Raw genomic sequence first — 14,171 nt, 5'->3', positions numbered from 1 at the left:
AGCTTTCACCTAAATAACTACAGGTGGTGAGATAAGCTGCACAATATAATTGACCTTTCAGTATATTGTTGCACACACACCATCTATTTAGCAAATGCCCTTGTTATCAACAGCAGCCTTTTAAACTCACCTGAGCTAACAGGTATGTGCGCTGGTTACTCTGCTGCGCTTAAAATTTCTTTTTTGGTTTGCTACAATGCCTTTTCTGAAACGTTGTCTCCTTCTGCTGGAACACTGACTTCTTTCATTTAATGCCTGCAGACTATAAAAGAGAACCCAACCCAAAAAGTTTGGTTGATTAGTCTGTGGCATTCTGTTAAACTGTTGCTTATGGCGGTCTCTGTGAGCTTCTCAGCGACATTCAGCCAGCCAGGTATCCTGCCTGCAGTAGATGGAATGTGGCAATGGAACGCTGGCTGCGCGTGTCATAATAGGCTCTGAGCCTTTATATACCTGTGCACAGCAGCAGCCACCTTCAGTCTGCTGCTGGACAGCCAGCAGCAGCAGCAGCAGGAGAGGTATGTAATCAGGAGCCCTCCTGCTAAGGGTAGACAGCTGCTCGTTCCACCCCACCCCCCGCCTTAATTGGTTCTCCTCCCTTCCAACGGTGTTGAGGCGGGTGGGAACAGCAGGGGGTGAAGGTGCTGTGTTTAAAGAGGTGGAGTTATGCAGATCTAAAACGCGTGGATTGCAGCAGCAGCAAGCCGAAAAGTGCAGGCATGTAAGGGATCTAGAGGTTGACAACATGTCTTCTTAACGGGAGTCCAGGAGCTCATCTCCACAAATGGACTTTTCAGGATCCTTGGGTGGCTCCGTAGTTTGAAACCAATTCTGGTTATCGCTTCTCGGCCTTTTGGCTAAGATCAAGTGTAGTATCTGTTCTTATCAGTTTAATATCTGATACGTCCCCTATCTGGGGACCATATATTAAATGGATTTTTAGAACAGGGAGATGGAAAAAGAGCTTGCTCTGTCCACTCCACGCATTGACCTGGTATTGCAGTATCTCCAGGACCGGTGCACCCCTTCTTTAATGCAGTTTCTAAAATCAGAAAGAATTGAATTCAATGTTTTTTGTTCATTTTGCTTGTTTGTCGGATTTTGGGATGGACTCTTTGGCTTTGCTTTTCTTCTCCTCATTGGATTTTTCATGTTCAAAGTTGCAGAAGCCAGATTACAAGCTCATTTTGGTTCAACTTCAGCAACTGTGCATTGCATTGCCATGTAATGTGATGCAATGCTATCTTTCTAGCTCTCCCTTTTTACTTCCTTTTGGATAAACAGACATATTAGGCAAGCATTTTGGAGCTTTCACCTAAATAACTACAGGTGGTGAGATAAGCTGCACAATATAATTGACCTTTCAGTATATTGTTGCACACACACCATCTATTTAGCAAATGCCCTTGTTATCAACAGCAGCCTTTTAAACTCACCTGAGCTAACAGGTATGTGCGCTGGTTACTCTGCTGCGCTTAAAATTTCTTTTTTGGTTTGCTACAATGCCTTTTCTGAAACGTTGTCTCCTTCTGCTGGAACACTGACTTCTTTCATTTAATGCCTGCAGACTATAAAAGAGAACCCAACCCAAAAAGTTTGGTTGATTAGTCTGTGGCATTCTGTTAAACTGTTGCTTATGGCGGTCTCTGTGAGCTTCTCAGCGACATTCAGCCAGCCAGGTATCCTGCCTGCAGTAGATGGAATGTGGCAATGGAACGCTGGCTGCGCGTGTCATAATAGGCTCTGAGCCTTTATATACCTGTGCACAGCAGCAGCCACCTTCAGTCTGCTGCTGGACAGCCAGCAGCAGCAGCAGCAGGAGAGGTATGTAATCAGGAGCCCTCCTGCTAAGGGTAGACAGCTGCTCGTTCCACCCCACCCCCCGCCTTAATTGGTTCTCCTCCCTTCCAACGGTGTTGAGGCGGGTGGGAACAGCAGGGGGTGAAGGTGCTGTGTTTAAAGAGGTGGAGATATGCAGATCTAAAACGCGTGGATTGCAGCAGCAGCAAGCCGAAAAGTGCAGGCATGTAAGGGATCTAGAGGTTGACAACATGTCTTCTTAACGGGAGTCCAGGAGCTCATCTCCACAAATGGACTTTTCAGGATCCTTGGGTGGCTCCGTAGTTTGAAACCAATTCTGGTTATCGCTTCTCGGCCTTTTGGCTAAGATCAAGTGTAGTATCTGTTCTTATCAGTTTAATATCTGATACGTCCCCTATCTGGGGACCATATATTAAATGGATTTTTAGAACAGGGAGATGGAAAAAGAGCTTGCTCTGTCCACTCCACGCATTGACCTGGTATTGCAGTATCTCCAGGACCGGTGCACCCCTTCTTTAATGCAGTTTCTAAAATCAGAAAGAATTGAATTCAATGTTTTTTGTTCATTTTGCTTGTTTGTCGGATTTTGGGATGGACTCTTTGGCTTTGCTTTTCTTCTCCTCATTGGATTTTTCATGTTCAAAGTTGCAGAAGCCAGATTACAAGCTCATTTTGGTTCAACTTCAGCAACTGTGCATTGCATTGCCATGTAATGTGATGCAATGCTATCTTTCTAGCTCTCCCTTTTTACTTCCTTTTGGATAAACAGACATATTAGGCAAGCATTTTGGAGCTTTCACCTAAATAACTACAGGTGGTGAGATAAGCTGCACAATATAATTGACCTTTCAGTATATTGTTGCACACACACCATCTATTTAGCAAATGCCCTTGTTATCAACAGCAGCCTTTTAAACTCACCTGAGCTAACAGGTATGTGCGCTGGTTACTCTGCTGCGCTTAAAATTTCTTTTTTGGTTTGCTACAATGCCTTTTCTGAAACGTTGTCTCCTTCTGCTGGAACACTGACTTCTTTCATTTAATGCCTGCAGACTATAAAAGAGAACCCAACCCAAAAAGTTTGGTTGATTAGTCTGTGGCATTCTGTTAAACTGTTGCTTATGGCGGTCTCTGTGAGCTTCTCAGCGACATTCAGCCAGCCAGGTATCCTGCCTGCAGTAGATGGAATGTGGCAATGGAACGCTGGCTGCGCGTGTCATAATAGGCTCTGAGCCTTTATATACCTGTGCACAGCAGCAGCCACCTTCAGTCTGCTGCTGGACAGCCAGCAGCAGCAGCAGCAGGAGAGGTATGTAATCAGGAGCCCTCCTGCTAAGGGTAGACAGCTGCTCGTTCCACCCCACCCCCCGCCTTAATTGGTTCTCCTCCCTTCCAACGGTGTTGAGGCGGGTGGGAACAGCAGGGGGTGAAGGTGCTGTGTTTAAAGAGGTGGAGTTATGCAGATCTAAAACGCGTGGATTGCAGCAGCAGCAAGCCGAAAAGTGCAGGCATGTAAGGGATCTAGAGGTTGACAACATGTCTTCTTAACGGGAGTCCAGGAGCTCATCTCCACAAATGGACTTTTCAGGATCCTTGGGTGGCTCCGTAGTTTGAAACCAATTCTGGTTATCGCTTCTCGGCCTTTTGGCTAAGATCAAGTGTAGTATCTGTTCTTATCAGTTTAATATCTGATACGTCCCCTATCTGGGGACCATATATTAAATGGATTTTTAGAACAGGGAGATGGAAAAAGAGCTTGCTCTGTCCACTCCACGCATTGACCTGGTATTGCAGTATCTCCAGGACCGGTGCACCCCTTCTTTAATGCAGTTTCTAAAATCAGAAAGAATTGAATTCAATGTTTTTTGTTCATTTTGCTTGTTTGTCGGATTTTGGGATGGACTCTTTGGCTTTGCTTTTCTTCTCCTCATTGGATTTTTCATGTTCAAAGTTGCAGAAGCCAGATTACAAGCTCATTTTGGTTCAACTTCAGCAACTGTGCATTGCATTGCCATGTAATGTGATGCAATGCTATCTTTCTAGCTCTCCCTTTTTACTTCCTTTTGGATAAACAGACATATTAGGCAAGCATTTTGGAGCTTTCACCTAAATAACTACAGGTGGTGAGATAAGCTGCACAATATAATTGACCTTTCAGTATATTGTTGCACACACACCATCTATTTAGCAAATGCCCTTGTTATCAACAGCAGCCTTTTAAACTCACCTGAGCTAACAGGTATGTGCGCTGGTTACTCTGCTGCGCTTAAAATTTCTTTTTTGGTTTGCTACAATGCCTTTTCTGAAACGTTGTCTCCTTCTGCTGGAACACTGACTTCTTTCATTTAATGCCTGCAGACTATAAAAGAGAACCCAACCCAAAAAGTTTGGTTGATTAGTCTGTGGCATTCTGTTAAACTGTTGCTTATGGCGGTCTCTGTGAGCTTCTCAGCGACATTCAGCCAGCCAGGTATCCTGCCTGCAGTAGATGGAATGTGGCAATGGAACGCTGGCTGCGCGTGTCATAATAGGCTCTGAGCCTTTATATACCTGTGCACAGCAGCAGCCACCTTCAGTCTGCTGCTGGACAGCCAGCAGCAGCAGCAGCAGGAGAGGTATGTAATCAGGAGCCCTCCTGCTAAGGGTAGACAGCTGCTCGTTCCACCCCACCCCCCGCCTTAATTGGTTCTCCTCCCTTCCAACGGTGTTGAGGCGGGTGGGAACAGCAGGGGGTGAAGGTGCTGTGTTTAAAGAGGTGGAGTTATGCAGATCTAAAACGCGTGGATTGCAGCAGCAGCAAGCCGAAAAGTGCAGGCATGTAAGGGATCTAGAGGTTGACAACATGTCTTCTTAACGGGAGTCCAGGAGCTCATCTCCACAAATGGACTTTTCAGGATCCTTGGGTGGCTCCGTAGTTTGAAACCAATTCTGGTTATCGCTTCTCGGCCTTTTGGCTAAGATCAAGTGTAGTATCTGTTCTTATCAGTTTAATATCTGATACGTCCCCTATCTGGGGACCATATATTAAATGGATTTTTAGAACAGGGAGATGGAAAAAGAGCTTGCTCTGTCCACTCCACGCATTGACCTGGTATTGCAGTATCTCCAGGACCGGTGCACCCCTTCTTTAATGCAGTTTCTAAAATCAGAAAGAATTGAATTCAATGTTTTTTGTTCATTTTGCTTGTTTGTCGGATTTTGGGATGGACTCTTTGGCTTTGCTTTTCTTCTCCTCATTGGATTTTTCATGTTCAAAGTTGCAGAAGCCAGATTACAAGCTCATTTTGGTTCAACTTCAGCAACTGTGCATTGCATTGCCATGTAATGTGATGCAATGCTATCTTTCTAGCTCTCCCTTTTTACTTCCTTTTGGATAAACAGACATATTAGGCAAGCATTTTGGAGCTTTCACCTAAATAACTACAGGTGGTGAGATAAGCTGCACAATATAATTGACCTTTCAGTATATTGTTGCACACACACCATCTATTTAGCAAATGCCCTTGTTATCAACAGCAGCCTTTTAAACTCACCTGAGCTAACAGGTATGTGCGCTGGTTACTCTGCTGCGCTTAAAATTTCTTTTTTGGTTTGCTACAATGCCTTTTCTGAAACGTTGTCTCCTTCTGCTGGAACACTGACTTCTTTCATTTAATGCCTGCAGACTATAAAAGAGAACCCAACCCAAAAAGTTTGGTTGATTAGTCTGTGGCATTCTGTTAAACTGTTGCTTATGGCGGTCTCTGTGAGCTTCTCAGCGACATTCAGCCAGCCAGGTATCCTGCCTGCAGTAGATGGAATGTGGCAATGGAACGCTGGCTGCACGTGTCATAATAGGCTCTGAGCCTTTATATACCTGTGCACAGCAGCAGCCACCTTCAGTCTGCTGCTGGACAGCCAGCAGCAGCAGCAGCAGGAGAGGTATGTAATCAGGAGCCCTCCTGCTAAGGGTAGACAGCTGCTCGTTCCACCCCACCCCCCGCCTTAATTGGTTCTCCTCCCTTCCAACGGTGTTGAGGCGGGTGGGAACAGCAGGGGGTGAAGGTGCTGTGTTTAAAGAGGTGGAGTTATGCAGATCTAAAACGCGTGGATTGCAGCAGCAGCAAGCCGAAAAGTGCAGGCATGTAAGGGATCTAGAGGTTGACAACATGTCTTCTTAACGGGAGTCCAGGAGCTCATCTCCACAAATGGACTTTTCAGGATCCTTGGGTGGCTCCGTAGTTTGAAACCAATTCTGGTTATCGCTTCTCGGCCTTTTGGCTAAGATCAAGTGTAGTATCTGTTCTTATCAGTTTAATATCTGATACGTCCCCTATCTGGGGACCATATATTAAATGGATTTTTAGAACAGGGAGATGGAAAAAGAGCTTGCTCTGTCCACTCCACGCATTGACCTGGTATTGCAGTATCTCCAGGACCGGTGCACCCCTTCTTTAATGCAGTTTCTAAAATCAGAAAGAATTGAATTCAATGTTTTTTGTTCATTTTGCTTGTTTGTCGGATTTTGGGATGGACTCTTTGGCTTTGCTTTTCTTCTCCTCATTGGATTTTTCATGTTTAAAGTTGCAGAAGCCAGATTACAAGCTCATTTTGGTTCAACTTCAGCAACTGTGCATTGCATTGCCATGTAATGTGATGCAATGCTATCTTTCTAGCTCTCCCTTTTTACTTCCTTTTGGATAAACAGACATATTAGGCAAGCATTTTGGAGCTTTCACCTAAATAACTACAGGTGGTGAGATAAGCTGCACAATATAATTGACCTTTCAGTATATTGTTGCACACACACCATCTATTTAGCAAATGCCCTTGTTATCAACAGCAGCCTTTTAAACTCACCTGAGCTAACAGGTATGTGCGCTGGTTACTCTGCTGCGCTTAAAATTTCTTTTTTGGTTTGCTACAATGCCTTTTCTGAAACGTTGTCTCCTTCTGCTGGAACACTGACTTCTTTCATTTAATGCCTGCAGACTATAAAAGAGAACCCAACCCAAAAAGTTTGGTTGATTAGTCTGTGGCATTCTGTTAAACTGTTGCTTATGGCGGTCTCTGTGAGCTTCTCAGCGACATTCAGCCAGCCAGGTATCCTGCCTGCAGTAGATGGAATGTGGCAATGGAACGCTGGCTGCGCGTGTCATAATAGGCTCTGAGCCTTTATATACCTGTGCACAGCAGCAGCCACCTTCAGTCTGCTGCTGGACAGCCAGCAGCAGCAGCAGCAGGAGAGGTATGTAATCAGGAGCCCTCCTGCTAAGGGTAGACAGCTGCTCGTTCCACCCCACCCCCCGCCTTAATTGGTTCTCCTCCCTTCCAACGGTGTTGAGGCGGGTGGGAACAGCAGGGGGTGAAGGTGCTGTGTTTAAAGAGGTGGAGTTATGCAGATCTAAAACGCGTGGATTGCAGCAGCAGCAAGCCGAAAAGTGCAGGCATGTAAGGGATCTAGAGGTTGACAACATGTCTTCTTAACGGGAGTCCAGGAGCTCATCTCCACAAATGGACTTTTCAGGATCCTTGGGTGGCTCCGTAGTTTGAAACCAATTCTGGTTATCGCTTCTCGGCCTTTTGGCTAAGATACCACATCTTGCCAGAAGGATTCTAAGCCAATCGTGCCCTTGGCCTTGAGGCATCGGCGGTGTAAAAGCCGTCTTAAGCCTCATGCTGCTTTAGGGGGCAGATACGCAAAGAAACCAAGAAGGCGATCGACCCTATCTACCTTTTGAAGATGGCATCAGCAGTAGCGGCCGCAGTGCGCTATGCCAGAGCTGGTGACCTTCGCATCAAGAACTCTTTCAAGATCGAAGTGGACGATGCATCCAAGGAGAAGTTGACCTTGAAGTTTTTCGTGAGGAGAGTGCTGCTGGAGATCCTAGGAGTAAAGAGGGAAGACATCCTGGCCCTTCAAGATCGCCCCGGTTCCTTCACTTTGACTCTGGAGTCGGAGTATGCGTGCCAGAACCTCTTCCGCCAGATTCACCTGCACCTTTCAGATGAGGATCTTAAAGGACTCACCTTTGTCATCCTTTACTCCGGTGGAGAGAAGCCGCTCGTGGTTCAGATGAGCAACCCTCATGTTCCCTTAGTTAATATTATTTGCTTTCTTCAAAACTATTTCCCAGAACTGCGGTATTCCCACAAGGTCATGAATGAGGAAAACCTCTGGACGGGAAAGCATAAATTTTTTGTTAAATTTTGTGAAGATCCAAATGGCATTGGTGGTCAGCGTCATCCTCCGTCAAGTTTCCTGATCGGTAGGGAGCGGGGGCGCCTCTTCTACCCGGACATGCCCCTCTTCTGCCGGAAATGCATGTGTTTCGGTCACACTTATGAGAACTGCAAGGAGGAGGTGGCAATCTGTAAGAAGTGCTACAAGCATGGACATGCCACAATGGACTGTACCAATGAGATGGTGTGCAACATCTGCCGGGTCCCAGGTCACTCCTTCCGGGAGTGTCCTTTGAAGAAAAAGGCGGAAACCTATGCTGAAACGCTGGCAAAGCAACCTGCCCGTGTGCCTCCATCTGCTCCCGGGGGGCAGAGGCAACCCTCTGCTGTTCCTGCTCCTGCGGGTGCGTCTACAGCGCGGGGGCAGTCTTCTAGCTCTCCAGTACCTGCTCCACAGACCAAGCCTGCTAGTACATCAGGTGGTACGTCTGCACCTGCTGCACAGAGGAAGCCAACCAACCCTCCTGCTCCTGCTGCTAAGGGGGGTCCCACCGGTGCTCCTGTATCTACTGTGCGAACACAACCCCCTGTAGGCGGGTCCACAAGCACTTCAGTGCCTGCTGCACAGGGAAAACCTGCCAGTTCTCCTATTCCTGCTGCGCATAAGCCCACGTCTATGCAGAAACCTCCAGCTGAGAAACCTGTCCGTCCTGAGAGGAGGGAAGCTTCATCTAAGGACTGGGCTGCTGATTCTGATCCGGGTGATATGGTGGTGGAGGGGAGTCCCTCTGCTGAAATCGGGACATTTAGCTCGGAGGAAGAAGCAATGGAGCTGGAAACTCGTAGGAAAAGGAAAACAGATGATAGGTCTGATGAGAATGTGGCCAGGGAGACTTCCAAGAAGTGTCCATTAAAACCAAGTCTTCTGCAATACAAGCCAATGGCTCCCGCTGCCCCTCCTGAGGAGCCAAGGCCTTCAGACCCTATAAACATTTCTTTTTCGGACTCAGAAGTGCAGAGCCCGTTAACATCGGTGGGCTTTATGTCTGATTCTGACAGTAGTGTGACCTGAACTAACCTATCATGACCTCATCAATTAAAGTAGCCTCGCTCAATGTGAGGAGTATAAGGGGCTCTACAAGAAGGGCTGCTTTGTTTTCCTACCTGTCAACAGTGGACTGTGATGTCTTTTGTTTGCAAGAATGTAACATTGACTTTGATATGAATTATGCAGATTTAAGAAAAGATTGGCCTCATGGGCCCTCTATCTGGTCCGGAGATAATGAAAATCGTTCCTCTGGCATTGGAGTGCTGTTTAGGTCGTATGACTTTAAAATCAACTCTTTTGTGGACATTTCTTCTGGACGTGCTCTTTTCTTAAATATTAGTTTTAAAGGTGTGGACTTTAGACTTTTGAACATTTATGCTTCTCCGGTGAAGGAAGAGAGACATCAGTTGTTTGAAGATGTGCAATATTACCTACCTGGTTCATCGCCTCTGATGTTCTGTGGGGATTTCAATTGTGTCTTGCCTGGTGAAGGGAGAAGCGGGAGTTCCACCGTTCCTAAAAAAGACAAAACAGAGAAACAACTAAAGGATTTGTTAACTGATTTTTTTCTTAGAGACTCCTGGAAAGAGATCCGTAGTAATGATCCCGGTTATACTTGGGAGAACTCTTCTTCTAAATCTCGTATTGATTTTATTTTCATGTCCCAATATGTGAATGTCAAATCTGTTGTCTTAATCCCAAACATTTTTTCAGATCATAAGATGTTGCTATCAGAGTTAGAATTACCTGGGCTTGTCAAGGCAAGAGGAGTTTGGAGGCTAAATACAACATTGTTACAAGATCCTAAGGTAAGAACAGATTTTAAAGCGTTTTTTAATTATTTAAGAACAAAACAACAAAAATTTTTAACTCTGCTAGAATGGTGGGAATACAGCAAGATGAAGATAAAAAGTTTTTTTATCAAGGTCAGCATAGCCAATGCAAGAGAAAAGTCCGCTTGGCATAAAAGGCTTATTACTAAATTGCAGACCTGTTATCAACTAAGAGATGTGGGACTTGAAATGGACGATTTAATTGAAGCAACAAAAAAAGAAATTAAAAAGAGTATAGAGTCGAAGGGTAAGGAAATAATTTATAACTCAAAAATTGAAGTGATGGAGAAAAATGAAAAGTGCTCAAGATTTTTTTTTAAAAAAGTAGTTGCTGCTAAGGAAATGATAACAGAATTAGAGGGTGAAACTACAACTGAAGGTATGCTCAACCAAGCTCACCAGTTTTATCAGCAGCTTTTTAATGAGAAAACTATAGACCAGTCTTTTACTGAAGATGCCCTTAATTCATTAAAAAATAGTCTGAGCCGCGAAGACCAAGAATTGTTATGCACTGAAGTCACCTTGTCGGAAGTAGATGCTGCTATCAAAAGTTTTTCCTATGGGAAAACCCCTGGTTCTGACGGTTTGCCTGTTGAATTTTATCGTGAATTTTGGAATTTTTTAAAACCCGACTTGTTTTTAGTAATCAAAGAAGCTTTTAAGTGTGATATCCTGCCTATATCTTGGAGAAGTGGTCTGGTCTCCCTGATTTTTAAAAAAGGAGCCAAATCCCATCTGGCAAACTGGAGACCAATCACACTGTTGAATGTTGATTACAAGTTGATGTCCAAAATTTTAGTGAACCGTTTTAAAAAAGTTTTATCCAAAGTTATTTATGAAGACCAGGTATGTGGGGTGCCAGGAAGAGGAGTTGCGGAGCATCTCAATACCATCCGCGATGTCATATGGTACCAGCAATCCAGGAAGCAAGACTTAGCAATTTTATCGTTGGATTTTCAAAAGGCTTTTGATCGTGTCTCTCATTGTTTTTTATGGTTGGTTTTAAAAAAAATGGGCTTCCCTGAAATTTTTATCAAGCAAGTGGCACTTTTATATAAGAACTCTTTTAGTAAAATTTTAATCAATGGATTTTTGTCTAATGAAGTGTTTTTGCATTCAGGTGTGAAGCAAGGCTGCCCTTTGTCCCCAGTGCTATTTATATGTGCAATAGAGCCTCTTTTATCTATGCTACGAGAGGATAAAGTGATTAAAGGTGTCCCTATCCCTGGAGGACATGGAAGAGATGTGAAGGTAATGGGCTACATGGATGATATTACTATTTTTTGTTCATCACCTGCCGCTCTCAGGAGAGCTATAAGAACGACCAATTTTTTTTGTGAAGCCTCAGGTTTTAAGTTAAACATTGAGAAATGTGATTGTTTTGTCCGTGGCAATTGGGCGGATGTGTCCATCCCTGATCTCCCGATGCAGTCAGAGAAGATTAAAATTCTGGGCGTGATTTTTGATCGACAGAATGATGGAATGAAGAGCTGGGATGGAGTAAGGGACAAAATACAAAAGAAGATTGACTTTTGGAAATTAAGAAAATTAACAATCGAAGGTAAAGTTTTAATTATTAAGGCCCTTCTGCTTCCTGTCATGTTATATCTCAGTTATGTTTATCCCCCAAGTGACCTTACAGCGAGAAGATTACAGAGAATGCTGTTTGAATTTGTGTGGAACTCTAAGTTCGAAAAGGTGAAGAGAGAAACAATGTACAAGATGCACCACCTTGGTGGTAAGGATGTTCCCAACGTCAAACTGTTTTTATACTCCAAGTTTTTTAGCCTCTGTTTTAAATATATGTTTGCTTCAAGCCCTTGGGCACATTTTTTAAGATATGCAGCTGGCCACATTTTTAGGAGGCGAAAGTGGATATCCATTTCTTTAACAAGCCCAGTGTTGTTATCACCTCCACAACAATATGCCATCCTGGAGAAAGTTATCAGATTATATGGCCTAGATTCTTTTGAGATGGAGACATTGAAGAATGCAAGGAAGCTGCTGCAGCAATTAAAAAAGAAAGAAACTTTGACGCCCATAAGCCATTATTCATATAGCAGAGTCACTAAAATATGGAATTTAACAAATGCACCTTACCTGATGAATCAACATAAAGACTTAGCTTGGATGATTGTGCAGGAATGTTTACCGACTCGTGATTTCCAGTATAAAAGAAGACTTAGCACTATACAAACCTGCCCGAGGCATCAGTGCAATAATGATGAGACTACTATGCACCTTATTTGGAATTGTGATTTTGCACAGCAAGTGTGGAAAGACTGTGGTGAGCTTTTAAAATTTTTATCTGGTCTTAATTTTTTAAGCCATGAAGTGGTTTTATATGGGATTTTACCAAACATGACGAAAGAAAAAGAGAGAGTTTTATGGTGCACTTTGAGTTGTGTTAAAAGTGCTCTATGGAAGACCAGAAACATATTGTTGTTTAAAAGAGACTATATAGAAGTCAAGGATTGTATAAGACTGGCATTAAGTGAAATTTATATGTACTACCTAATGGATATGAAGAAGCTTGGAAAGAAAAGAGCCCTGAGTATATGGAACTATCACCTATGGAAGATGTTATTTTAAAGCTCTGAAGAAAAGATAAAGACTACGATATTTTAAATATAAACGCAAAATCTGTTCTTATCAGTTTAATATCTGATACGTCCCCTATCTGGGGACCATATATTAAATGGATTTTTAGAACAGGGAGATGGAAAAAGAGCTTGCTCTGTCCACTCCACGCATTGACCTGGTATTGCAGTATCTCCAGGACCGGTGCACCCCTTCTTTAATGCAGTTTCTAAAATCAGAAAGAATTGAATTCAATGTTTTTTGTTCATTTTGCTTGTTTGTCGGATTTTGGGATGGACTCTTTGGCTTTGCTTTTCTTCTCCTCATTGGATTTTTCATGTTCAAAGTTGCAGAAGCCAGATTACAAGCTCATTTTGGTTCAACTTCAGCAACTGTGCATTGCATTGCCATGTAATGTGATGCAATGCTATCTTTCTAGCTCTCCCTTTTTACTTCCTTTTGGATAAACAGACATATTAGGCAAGCATTTTGGAGCTTTCACCTAAATAACTACAGGTGGTGAGATAAGCTGCACAATATAATTGACCTTTCAGTATATTGTTGCACACACACCATCTATTTAGCAAATGCCCTTGTTATCAACAGCAGCCTTTTAAACTCACCTGAGCTAACAGGTATGTGCGCTGGTTACTCTGCTGCGCTTAAAATTTCTTTTTTGGTTTGCTACAATGCCTTTTCTGAAACGTTGTCTCCTTCTGCTGGAACACTGACTTCTTTCATTTAATGCCTGCAGACTATAAAAGAGAACCCAACCCAAAAAGTTTGGTTGATTAGTCTGTGGCATTCTGTTAAACTGTTGCTTATGGCGGTCTCTGTGAGCTTCTCAGCGACATTCAGCCAGCCAGGTATCCTGCCTGCAGTAGATGGAATGTGGCAATGGAACGCTGGCTGCGCGTGTCATAATAGGCTCTGAGCCTTTATATACCTGTGCACAGCAGCAGCCACCTTCAGTCTGCTGCTGGACAGCCAGCAGCAGCAGCAGCAGGAGAGGTATGTAATCAGGAGCCCTCCTGCTAAGGGTAGACAGCTGCTCGTTCCACCCCACCCCCCGCCTTAATTGGTTCTCCTCCCTTCCAACGGTGTTGAGGCGGGTGGGAACAGCAGGGGGTGAAGGTGCTGTGTTTAAAGAGGTGGAGTTATGCAGATCTAAAACGCGTGGATTGGAGCAGCAGCAAGCCGAAAAGTGCAGGCATGTAAGGGATCTAGAGGTTGACAACATGTCTTCTTAACGGGAGTCCAGGAGCTCATCTCCACAAATGGACTTTTCAGGATCCTTGGGTGGCTCCGTAGTTTGAAACCAATTCTGGTTATCGCTTCTCGGCCTTTTGGCTAAGATCAAGTGTAGTATCTGTTCTTATCAGTTTAATATCTGATACGTCCCCTATCTGGGGACCATATATTAAATGGATTTTTAGAACAGGGAGATGGAAAAAGAGCTTGCTCTGTCCACTCCACGCATTGACCTGGTATTGCAGTATCTCCAGGACCGGTGCACCCCTTCTTTAATGCAGTTTCTAAAATCAGAAAGAATTGAATTCAATGTTTTTTGTTCATTTTGCTTGTTTGTCGGATTTTGGGATGGACTCTTTGGCTTTGCTTTTCTTCTCCTCATTGGATTTTTCATGTTCAAAGTTGCAGAAGCCAGATTACAAGCTCATTTTGGTTCAACTTCAGCAACTGTGCATTGCATTGCCATGTAATGTGAT

The 14,171-nt window shown here is 43.9% G+C and overlaps 6 non-coding genes and 1 pseudogene across 6 annotated transcripts; all 7 read left to right on the top strand.

Moving 5' to 3' along the window:
• Positions 1-837: 837 nt before the first annotated feature.
• LOC141236112 (U2 spliceosomal RNA) lies at positions 838-1,028 on the top strand. The gene has a single exon (XR_012301806.1). It is a non-coding gene; the product is annotated as a U2 spliceosomal RNA (small nuclear RNA).
• A 1,115-nt stretch (positions 1,029-2,143) lies between these two features.
• LOC141236111 (U2 spliceosomal RNA) lies at positions 2,144-2,334 on the top strand. Its single transcript, XR_012301805.1, has one exon. It is a non-coding gene; the product is annotated as a U2 spliceosomal RNA (small nuclear RNA).
• Positions 2,335-3,449: 1,115 nt separating this feature from the next.
• On the top strand, positions 3,450-3,640 carry LOC141236110 (U2 spliceosomal RNA). The gene has a single exon (XR_012301804.1). It is a non-coding gene; the product is annotated as a U2 spliceosomal RNA (small nuclear RNA).
• A 1,115-nt stretch (positions 3,641-4,755) lies between these two features.
• On the top strand, positions 4,756-4,946 carry LOC141236109 (U2 spliceosomal RNA). Its single transcript, XR_012301803.1, has one exon. It is a non-coding gene; the product is annotated as a U2 spliceosomal RNA (small nuclear RNA).
• A 1,115-nt stretch (positions 4,947-6,061) lies between these two features.
• On the top strand, positions 6,062-6,252 carry LOC141236108 (U2 spliceosomal RNA). The gene has a single exon (XR_012301802.1). It is a non-coding gene; the product is annotated as a U2 spliceosomal RNA (small nuclear RNA).
• A 6,231-nt stretch (positions 6,253-12,483) lies between these two features.
• LOC141236339 (U2 spliceosomal RNA) lies at positions 12,484-12,659 on the top strand (annotated as a pseudogene).
• Positions 12,660-13,774: 1,115 nt separating this feature from the next.
• Positions 13,775-13,965, top strand: LOC141236107 (U2 spliceosomal RNA). The gene has a single exon (XR_012301801.1). It is a non-coding gene; the product is annotated as a U2 spliceosomal RNA (small nuclear RNA).
• Positions 13,966-14,171: the final 206 nt, after the last annotated feature.

The sequence above is a fragment of the Phyllobates terribilis genome, unplaced genomic scaffold, assembly GCF_046119375.1.
Source record: "Phyllobates terribilis strain yellow unplaced genomic scaffold, ASM4611937v1 Scaffold_693__1_contigs__length_808095, whole genome shotgun sequence".
Taxonomy (NCBI): Eukaryota; Metazoa; Chordata; class Amphibia; order Anura; family Dendrobatidae; genus Phyllobates; species Phyllobates terribilis.
This window is presented reverse-complemented; position numbering and strand designations above follow the sequence as displayed.